Raw genomic sequence first — 11,261 nt, forward strand, 5'->3', positions numbered from 1 at the left:
CAAGTATCAAATTTATCATAGCATCCAATTCACTTCCTATGATAGTTTTTATTATACCTAACTTGGATGCTCATCATTCTAGGACCAATTTTATAACCATAGCAAATACCATGCTGTTCTAAAAGACTCTCAAAATAATATAAGTGAAGCATGAGAGACTAGCAATTTCTTCAAAATTAAGACACCACCATGCTCTAAAAGATATAAGTGAAGCACTAGAGCAAAAACTATCAAGCTCAAAAGATATAAGTGTAGCACATAGAGTATTCTAGCAAATTCTAATCAAATAGGCTTCTCCCAAAAGGTGTGTACAGCAAGTATGATTGTGGTAAACTAAAAATCAAATACTATTATAATACACGATGCTCCAAGCGAAACACATATCATGTGGCGAATAAAAATATAGCTCCAAGTAAAGTTACCAATGAACGAAGACGAAAGAGGGGTTGCCTTCCCGGGGCATCCCCAAGCTTAGGCTTTTGGCTATTCTTGAATATCTTGGGGTGCCTTGGGCATCCCCAAGCTTAGGCTCTTGCCACCCTTTATTCCATAGTCCATAAAAGCTTTACCCAAAACTTGAAAACTTCACAACACAAAACTCAACAGGAAATCTTATAAGCTCCGTTAGTGAAAGAAAACAAAACCACCACATAAGGTACTGCAATGACCTCATTATTTATTTATTTTGGTGTTAAACCTACTGTATTCCAACTTCCTTATGGTTTATAAACTAATTTACTAGCCATAGATGCATTGAAATAAGAAAACAACACACGAAAAACAGAATCTGTCAAAAACAGAACAGTCTGTAGCAATCTGTAACTAACGCAAGCTTATGGAACTATAAAAATCCTACCAAAATAGGAAGTCATGGAACATTTGTTTATCGAACAGCAGCAAAAAGAATCAATGCAAAAGCACGTTCCTGTGATTTAACAAAATTATATTCGTTCGTGCAAAGTTTCTGTTTTTCAGCAGAATCAAATCAACTATCATCTAGGTTATCCTATAGGTTCTACTTGGCACAAACACTAAATAAAAGATAAAAACACATCTAAACAGAAGGTAGATGCAAGATTTATTACTATACAGGAGCAAAAACAAAAAACATAAAGAAAATTGGGTTGCCTCCCAACTAGCGCCATCGTTAAACGCCCCTAGCTAGGCATAAAAAGCAAAGATAGATCTAACGAGTGTCATCTTGAATTTTCAGTTTTTTAGCGGAGTCGTGTTCGAATCCGGGAGGTTCTTTCTGTTTCCCTTCATACTCGGAAATTTATAGATCTAAAGAATCCAACTGCTTATTGCAAAGAGTAATCAACACTTTTAAGAGGCTCAAGAGACTTTTGTAAAAAAATTGTGACTTCGCAACTCTTTCCAAACACTTGTGTTTCTTCTTGGGTAGGATGTGATCCTCCCTTTTGAGGTAGTGTTCCCACTACTAGGATCAATTTCGATAAAATTTTCCTTGGCAATGCAATCCAAGAGTTGTCTATGCGTCATATTTAACCCAATAAAAAATTGCGAAGAAGAATTCTAAAGTTCACCTCTAGGGTACACTTGCGATAAGATTCCATCATCCTATACCAAGCATCTTTTAAGTTTTCTAATTGACTTTGCTTAGAGTGAAGAACTTCAAACTCGGGAGACATAGGAGCAGATAAGGAACTAGACATAACGACGAGCAAACAACGGACAAGCGAAAAGAGAAGAGGAGGAGATTGGGAAAGAGAGGGCGAATAAAACGGCAAGGGTGAAGTGGGGGAGAGGAAAATGAGAGGCAAATGGCAAATAATGTAAATGCGAGGGAGATGGGTTTGTGATGAGTACTTGGTATGTCTTGACTTGAGCGAAGACCACCCCGGCAACGGCACCAGAAATCCTTCTTGCTACGTCTTGAGCTTGCGCTGGTTTTCCTCGAAGAGGCGAGGGTGATGCAGCAAGTGTAGCATAAGTATTTCCCTCAGTTTTGAGAACGAAGGTATCAATCCAGTAGGAGGATCCTCAAAAGTCCCACGCACCTACACAAACAAACTGAGAACTCACAACCAACGCAATAAAGGGGTTGTCAATCCCTTCACGACCACTTGCGAAAGTGAGATCTAATAAAGATAGTATGATAATATAAATATATTTTTGGTATTTTATGATATAGATGCAAAAAGTAAAGATGCAATTAAAAGTAGATTGAAAGCAAATATGATAACAGATAGACCCAGGGGCCATAGGTTTCACTAGTGGCTTCTCTCAAGATAGCATAAGTATTAGGGTGGGTGAACAAATTACTGTCGAGCAATTGATAGAAAAGCGCATAGTTATGAGATTATCTAGGCATGATCATGTATATCGGCATCACATCCATAACAAGTAGACCGACTCCTGCCTGCATCTACTACTATTACTCCACACATCGACTGACTCCTGCCTGCATCTAGAGTATTAAGTTCATAAGAATAGAGTAACGCATTAAGCAAGATGACATGATGTAGAGGTATAAACTCATGCAATATGGTATAAAATCCATCTTGTTATCCTCGATGGCAACAATACAATATGTTCCTTGCAACCCGTTCTGTCACTGGGTAAGGACACTGCAAGATTGAACCCAAAGCTAAACACTTCTCCCATGCCAAGAAAGATCAATCTAGTAGGCCAAACCAAACTGATAATTCGAAGAGACTTGCAAAGTTAACTCAATCATACATAAAAGAATTCAGAGAAAATTCAAATATTATTCATAGATAAACTTGATCATAAACCCACAATTCATCGGATCTCAACAAACACACCGCAAAAAGAGTTTACATCGATAGATCTCCACAAGAGAGGGGGAGAACATTGTATTGAGATCAAAAAAGAGAGAAGAAGCCATCTAGCTAATAACTATGGACCCGTAGGTCAGTGGTAAACTACTCACAACTCATCAGAGGGGCAAGGATGTTGATGTAGAAGCCCTCCATGGTCAATTTCCTCTCCAGCAGAGTGCCGGTGAAGGCTCCAAGATTAGATCTCACAGATACAGAAGGTTACGGCGGTGGAAATTGTATTTCGTGGTGCCCCTGGATGTTTTCGGGGTATGTAGGTATATATAGGAGGAAGAAGTACGTCGGTACCCGCCCGAGGGGCCCACGAGACAGGGGGCGCGCCCTATAGGAGGGGCGCGGCCTCCTATCTCGTGGCTTCCTCGGCTGCTCCTTGACTTGCACTCCAAGCTCTCCGGATCACGTTCGTTCCAAAAATCATGCTCCCAAAGGTTTCATTCCATTTGGACTCCGTTTGATATTCCTTTTCTTCGAAATACCGAAATAAGCAAAAAAACAGGAATATGGGTTGGGCCTCCGGTTAGTAGGTTTGTCCAAAAAATGATATAAATGTGTAAAATAAAGCCCATAAACATCCAAAAGGGGTAATATAATAGCATGGAACAATCAAAAATTATAGATACGTTAGAGACATATCAGGGGGCACGTGCAGTAGGCCGAATGTCTCCGCGGAGAGCACGTTGAGGCCGGCTCCACCGTTGATGAGGGTCTTGGTGACCGCCACATTGCAGATGGTGGGGGTGCAAAGCATCGGGAGCGCGCCTGCTGCTGTCGTGGAGGCCGGATGATCCTGGGGGCCGAAGGTGACGCCAGCCTTAGGCATCGCCCAGCTCAGGGGAGCCCCCAAGCCCGCCTGGGTGGCACTTACTTGTTGGTAGAACTGCTTGATGTGGCGGTCAGAGGGTGGTTCCTGCGAGCCACCTAGGAGAGCTGCGACGAGGGGTGGCGCCAGTGCCACGAAGCGTGCGATGAAGAGGCCGCATAGCTCCTCCCAGGAGGCTACAAAGGACTCCGGCAGGTTGTGCAACCAGGCGCGCGGTGCGCCTACGAGGGCCATTGGGAGCCAGTTGGCCTGCACCTTGTCATCTCCGCCGGCCGCCCACACTGCTTCCTCGTACGCATGGAGGAAGGCGACCGGGTCCGCCGCGCCGTCATAGCGTGGCGACATCTCCGGTCTGAACTTGGGTGGCCACTGTCAGGACCCCGACTCAATGCCACATCGATCTAGCATGTAACACCCCATATCACTTTGCGGCCTCACGCACGGTATTCCCACGGGTGACGCCTTACCTTTGCCCGGGACCGTTTGCGTCTTTTGGCACACGTATATGATAGTGTCGCTAGCATCCATATGGTAAGGAGCCCGGGCTGACATGGCTAGTCGTAAACCCAAAGTGGCACAAAACTTACAGGGACAGGCATCCATGACCCAACATCGAACGTGTCGGTCATCAGCGAGTAAATCCGGGCTGTAGCACTGGGCTAGCAGGACTCCGGTGAACCGGGCTGTAGCGGGCTAACAGGACTCCGGTATTCATCGCGTGACATTTCCCCGAAGGGACAGACACATGAACGAAGAAGGACACATGCCGGCCAGCCTAGGTGTTCCGGAGCAGTAGCAAGCTACCATGGCTCGGTGGAAACACTAGGAGACATTTCCCGGTAAGAGAGGCTACTAAGGATAAACAACTAGGTTGTCAGATCCCACACATACCAAGCATTTCAATAACATACACACAATATGCTCGATATGTGCAAATACAACATGGCATCACAACATGACTCTACAACTCAAGCATTTATTCAATAGGCTCCGAGGAGCGAGATATTACAAACCGGGGTCTCATGACCCAACAATCAGAACATACAAGTCAAAGCACAAGCGGAAGCTATCATGTCTGAGTACAGACATCTATAAATGAAAAGGGCTGAGAAGCCTGACTATTTATCAGATCCTGCCGAGGGCACAAGATCGTAGCTGAGGTATCAAGCTAAACGTCGAAGTCCACGCGGAACTACTAGTGAGACTGAAGTCTCTCTGCAAAACATAAAATGGGCAAACGTGAGTACAAATGTACCCAGCAAGACTTACATCAGATCTATCTACATATGCCTCATTATCAACAAAGGGGATGGTGGAGTTTGACTGCAGCAAGCCAGCTTTGACTCAGTGGCTAACCTGAACTACGACTGCAAGTAACTCTTTTGAGGTGGCGCACACGAGTCCACATATTCACCATATCAATACACCACTATGGATCCGCTCCCGTCTCCCTACGAGAACACCATCCATAGCACTCACGCTTATCTTGCGTGTTTTAGAGTATCCACTTTCACTTGTCTATGAACTGTACAAGGGGTCCAAGTTTCCATATCCGAGGAATCCGGCTATTCGAATAGATGATGTTAACCCTGCAGGGGTGTACTTCTTCACACACGCTTTCGCCACTTATCGCCCTGTACACGTCATGTACCTCGGCAACCTTCAAGCGGAAGCCGGGCGAGGGAGTCGGCCACGACCTGACTAACCGAACAAGCCTCTAGTCCAGGTTTATCGCCTATTCGGGTTCCATCCGCAAGGAGATCCGGCCGGGGTTTCACTCACGGCCCCAAACGATGTGTGCAGGGTTCCCAAGCCCACCTCGCCGGATGGATCTACGCTTGGTACACCGTGCCACTGGTGCCTAGTCTGTCCCAAGCCCAGCTGGCCGAGTGCCACTTGGTAGACTACTAACACTACCTACAAACACCAGAAACTAGTTGCGACTCCTGGACAGAGACCAAGTTGATTAATAAGTCGAGAGGGGTCGAGTTACCGGAACCCAATGTGTGGTAGTAACTGGTCATGGATCACAAACACAGAACTCAGTTCCTGAGGACGGTTGCAATGAGACAACCCACCATGTACTCCTACATGGCCTCTCACCGCTATCTTTACCAAATCGTGTTCACACACTTAGCTCACACACAGTAGGACATGTTCACACACCTCTGATTCATCCCTGATAAATCAGACCTGACTCAACTCTAAGCAGTAGCAGGCATGACAAACAAGCATGAATGAGTAGGCACATCAGGGCTCAAACAACTCCTACTCATGCTAGTGGGTTTCATCTATTTACTGTGGCAATGACAGGTCATGCAAAGGATAAAGGGGTTCAGCTACCGCAGCAAGTAACAGATGAATCGATGTTGTCCTAATGCAGTAAAAGAGAGCAGGAGCGAGAGAGTAGGATTGTATCGGAATGAACAAGGGGGTTTTCCTTGCCTGGCACTTCTGAAGATAACATTGAGTCTTCATCAGTGTCAACGATCACAACGTCGGACATCGTCTACCGGGAGGGAACAGATACCGGCAACAAGAAGAAATACAATCAATGCAATGCACAATATGATGCATGATCATGACATGGCAAAATGAATGTGTTTTGGGCTAATGCAACTAGCAACGGATTAAATGAAGTTGGTTTGAATACAAGATTCAAATTCAAACTCCATATGTGATTATTCAAATGCCATTCACTTCATTTGCCCTAAACAGTAGTGATAAGTTGTTCTAACATGCATGAAAATGGTACAGATGGATTCCTTGAATTTTTATGATAATTTTTCATATATAATTTATTTAATTTGGAGTTACGGTTAATTTTCTATGATTTATTGAAGTTTAGGGCATTTTCTGGAATTTTCTGAATATAATAAAATAAACTAAATTCCAGAAAATGAATATTGCGTCAGCATGACGTTGGCATGACGTCAGCAGGTCAACGGGCGCCGTCCAGGTCAAACCTGACGTGTGGGGTCCACACGTCAGTGACACAGGAGCTAATCCCGGTCAAACCCAGCGCTGACTGGGGTTTGACCAGGGGTGGGGCCCACTGTCAGTGGCTGTGGGGGTGTCTAGTGTGTCATTAGTGCTAATTAGGCGTGCCACATCGGCGGTCGCCGGAGTTTCGCCGGCGGCGACCATTCCGCACGGCGGGGGAGCGCCGGACTTGCGCTAGGGCATCGGATCGACGCGCCAAGGGCACCAGGAGGTAGCCCGCGCCCGTGCGCATCTAGGGGGACCAACGGGAGGTGCGGGGGTGGCCGGGGTTCGCCGGAATGGAGCCCGAGGCGGCGGCCGGAGCTCGGGGTTTCGCGGGACCGGCGCTGCAGTGCACGGGAGGACGAATGGTTAAGTGCTTTGGGTTCCTGAGGTTGCGGTGGGCACGCGGGTGGGCTCAGGAGCGAGCTGCGGTGGCTATGGCCACGGCCACGCCATGGCCGGCGGCGAGGAGCAATCGGCTCCGGTGAAAAGGCGGCTAGGGTATGGGAACGAGCGCGAGGAGGAGGGGGAATGGAAGAGTAGCTCACAGGGGTTGCGACGGTGGCCTCGGGGAGCTCGGGGAGGCACCGGAGCCGACGAATTTGACGAAGATGGCCGGCGGTCCCGAGGTTGAAGAAGACGGCGGTGGCGACGTTGCAGGGGCTCCCGCGGTGCGCTTCTCGGCGAGGAGGAAGAGGTAGTCGAGGCGGATCTCCTGGGTACTTCGGGTGGCAGTGAGGAGCACGGTGGCTACGGCGAACGGCGTCGGCGACGACGAGCTCCGCTCGGGAGCGTGCAGGGAGGAAAGCGGAGGAGGGAACGGGGTCCAGGGGAAGAGAGGGGAGGTGCAGGGGCGAGGGGAAGTGCGTGGCGTGAGGGGGAGGCTCGGGAACGCCTCGGTGGAAGCAGGAGGTGGCCGAGGCGGCATCGGCGCTCGCCACCGAGCTGCTTCGGTGCGAGGGGAGGAAGATGACAAGGGGGAGGAGGTGGGCTGGGCCGGCCAGGTGGGGGAGCTGGGCCGGCTACATGTAAGTGGCCCAGGTACGGGTCTTTCTCTCTCTCTTTTATAATTCTGTTCTGTTTTATCTTTTCTATTTTCTGCAATTTGTTTTTGATTTGATTTAAAATATCGAATCATTTTATAAAATCCTGGAAACAGTTATGGGTGTTTTCTGAATTATTTCAGTGACCCCTAACAATTTTCCAACATTTATTTGAACATTTAAATTATTTATAGTATTTAAATGCCCAAAGTCAAATACAATATGGTTTAATTCAGTGACCGAATATGCCCTGCAAAAATATAAACCATTTTTGGTAGATGCTTCCACCTCAAACCAGAAATGTTGAACATTTTTAGAGGACATTTTGAGTTCAATGAAAAAGGTTTTATTTTGACCCTAGTTGAATTCATTTGGTGTTAGGGCTTAGTCAATCCCCATCTCAGGTTTAAATGAAATTTAAACATGATGTAACACTCTAATGCATGCACTAGGCATTGTCAGAACTAGGGATGTGACAGCCACTCCACCCGTCGTAGGGAGAGGGTGAAAGAGCGCAGCCTTGGCGCTTGTTCGAAGGCGCGCGTCGGGGGAGTCGATGGGGAATCTCCCACCATTAAAGCCGACGACGCGATCTGGCAGACGGGGCAGGAGATCTCCGACGCACGCCTACCTGGCGCGCCAAATGTCGGATTACGAGTTCCGCAAACCCTTGAAAGGTTCGAACTCTGGGGTGCGTGTGGAGATCTCAACCGACCCAGCCTACCTACTCGCGATCCTCGTAAGCCTAGCGCAACGAGTTCGAAGAGACAAAGGGACACATTAGTTTATCCTGGTTCGGGCCACCTTGCGGTGTAATACCCTACTCCAGCATTTTTGGTGGATTGGCTTGAAGGGCTGAGGATGAACAAGTACAGTGGATGAACTGGCCTCAGGAGGTGAGGTGATCTTGAGCTCAAGAGAGCTAGTGGGATGTGAACTCGATCTGATCCCATCCCCTTCTATGGTGGTGGCTAAGTCCTATTTATAGTGGCCTTGGTCCTCTTCCCAAATGTTGGCGGGAAGGGATCCCACAACGGCCGGATTTGAAAGGGGACAAGTAGTACAACTTATTTTGACTAAAGTGGTCTTCGCCTGCAAAAAGCCTTGGTCGTGACGCTGCGGTGGGCTTGGTGATGACCTCTGTCCTGCCGTATTGGTGGTCTTTGTCTTGTTACACCAGAATGGAAACCTTTGGCTGATTCCTCAGGACTTCGCGCCTATGGCTTGCCTCCCTTGCACTAAAGAGGAAACTGGCGCTCTGCACCCGCTGGCTCCCGCCTGGCCTTGGTCGTCATGGATCACGTCAGCTGAGCCTCGTGAGGGTCACCTCGCATAGAACTCTGGGCCCCTCGGGAGCTAGCCTGAAGAGGCCGATCCCCTCGGGGGTTTGGCGTCGTCCGCCTCGCGAGGCTTGGCCCCTCGCGAAGGTCTTGAGTTGTTGATGTCGAAGCTGGGCCGGAGCAGGCCGTCAGTGGAGCCACGCGGTGGGCCGCAGGCAGGCAAGTCTGGAGACCCCCATATCCAGAATGCCGACATCGAACTCCAGGAAAATAACTTTTCTTGATAGTAACAAGATCCTCAAGCCATGAAACAAAATGACTTATCTCCTCACAGTTTAGTTCAGCCCCGGGACAGTAGTAGGTGTTGTCTACCAAGCGTCGGACATGTTTGCTTGAATGGAAATAAGCTGTCAACAGAAATTAGTTGTCAACTATTTTTAAATAAACAATATAAATTACTTAATAAATATGGTTGAGAAGCTCACATAATGGTAGAACTGGAGGCGTCTGCACATCGATCGAGATGTTGATATTTCCTTCAATTTCATCTTTCGGGCGAATATCTAAGGTGATAAGCATATTAGGCTCAAATGCATATGCCTTGCATAGTGTGCTCCCCAATTTTTGCATTCTAAATGGGAGTAGTTCTCTGTACTGTATAATTTTACAGGAAAAGTATAACATGCTTGGCCCTCAAGTGAACTATCTTTACCTCCATACTTTCCATAGTACTGAAACCCATCTTATCCAAGACATACATTCTTGCATGGTAGGGGGTACGCTAGTAGAAATGTAATAAATTAAAATTATAAGCTGAAGCAAAAGAAACAGAAGCCATGCTTAATTACGAAAAAGACATGTCGTTGTGACTTACTATAAACACTTTGAAGGTCTAATCTAGCATGATGCTGAAGTGCCTACCATCAAGTAGGTGAGCCCCGTCGTAGAGGCCACGCTCGTCTTTGCAGTATTCGCACATACCGAATTCCCTTTCATCGTCAGAATTTCCTATAAATAAACAAAATATAAACAAAATATATTAACCACTTACTATAAATAAACCAGTTCTATTATGCACTTTACACACAGATCACTATTACTCAACACACAGATCACTATTACTCAATATGCAACGGGTTGAGTTTAGGTCTGTCGAGTCTTCCTTCCTAAACTCTCATCTCACGTATATGGTAGGCACTCCCTCTCTAATATTGCGACCATCGGTAATGGTTGCTGCTCCTTCTTCCCCTAGTGCATAACAAAGGTCAAACACAAAGAGAACAAGGAGAAGCGACCTCCACAACAATAGTCGGCATTCTTATTCTCTCATATATGGTGGACACTCCATCACCGATTTTTCGACCATCGATGATGGTCGCTATTCCTTATTCCCCTAGTGCATAACAAAGGTCTAGCACATGGAGAAGTAAAAGCGACCCCCACGATAACAGTCGGCATTCTTCTTCTCTCATATATGGTGGAGACGCTCCTTCACTAATTTTTTGACTGTCATGTATGGAACCCCGATAGACTTAAAGTCAACTCGAAATGTCATTTAATTCTCTTTCTAGCAAATCCGGGGCACTCGATATTTCCTACATATTCTAGCACACGTCGTGCTTAAATTCACGGAATAATCCGGCATGACCTTTGCTAAAATAGGACATATCGAGCGCCTAAAATTTGCTGCAACAAAAATGAATCAACACTCCGGCAAAACATAGGCCACTCAGAAATGAATCAACACTTCGCACATGAGCATAAACTGGTGCTCATTGCACTTCAATGGTTCAATATTGACAAAAACATTTCAATATATGTGATAACCCAAACATTTCATTTGGTTAATAAGCATAACTAAATAACCTAGTTCTACTCTATTCAACACCGAGGAGTGGAGAAGGAGGAGGTCGACTTTTAGCTCACCGACTCGGGTGTAGAGGAAGTAGAGGTAGCTCGGATGACGATCACTCCAAGGAGACATGACTCTACGAAGCCTGCATATTCCACCAAGTGAAATTTTAATCAGATCATCAAATCTCATATAGCATTCTTTGATGACAAAGTGATAATGACATAAATTCAACTAGTTCTATTAATTCAACTAGTTCTATTAATTCAACTAGTTCAACTAAGCACTTACTAAAAACAAACTAGTTCTATTAACTTTCTTACTAAAAATAAACTAGTTCTATAGTAAAATTTTAGTTAGATCATCAAATCTCATATACCTAAATTTTCTTACTAAAAATAAACTAGTTCTATTAATTCAACTAGTTCAACTAAGCACTTACTATAAATAAAAATA

Source organism: Triticum aestivum, chromosome 5B, assembly GCF_018294505.1.
Source record: "Triticum aestivum cultivar Chinese Spring chromosome 5B, IWGSC CS RefSeq v2.1, whole genome shotgun sequence".
Classification (NCBI taxonomy): domain Eukaryota; kingdom Viridiplantae; phylum Streptophyta; class Magnoliopsida; order Poales; family Poaceae; genus Triticum; species Triticum aestivum.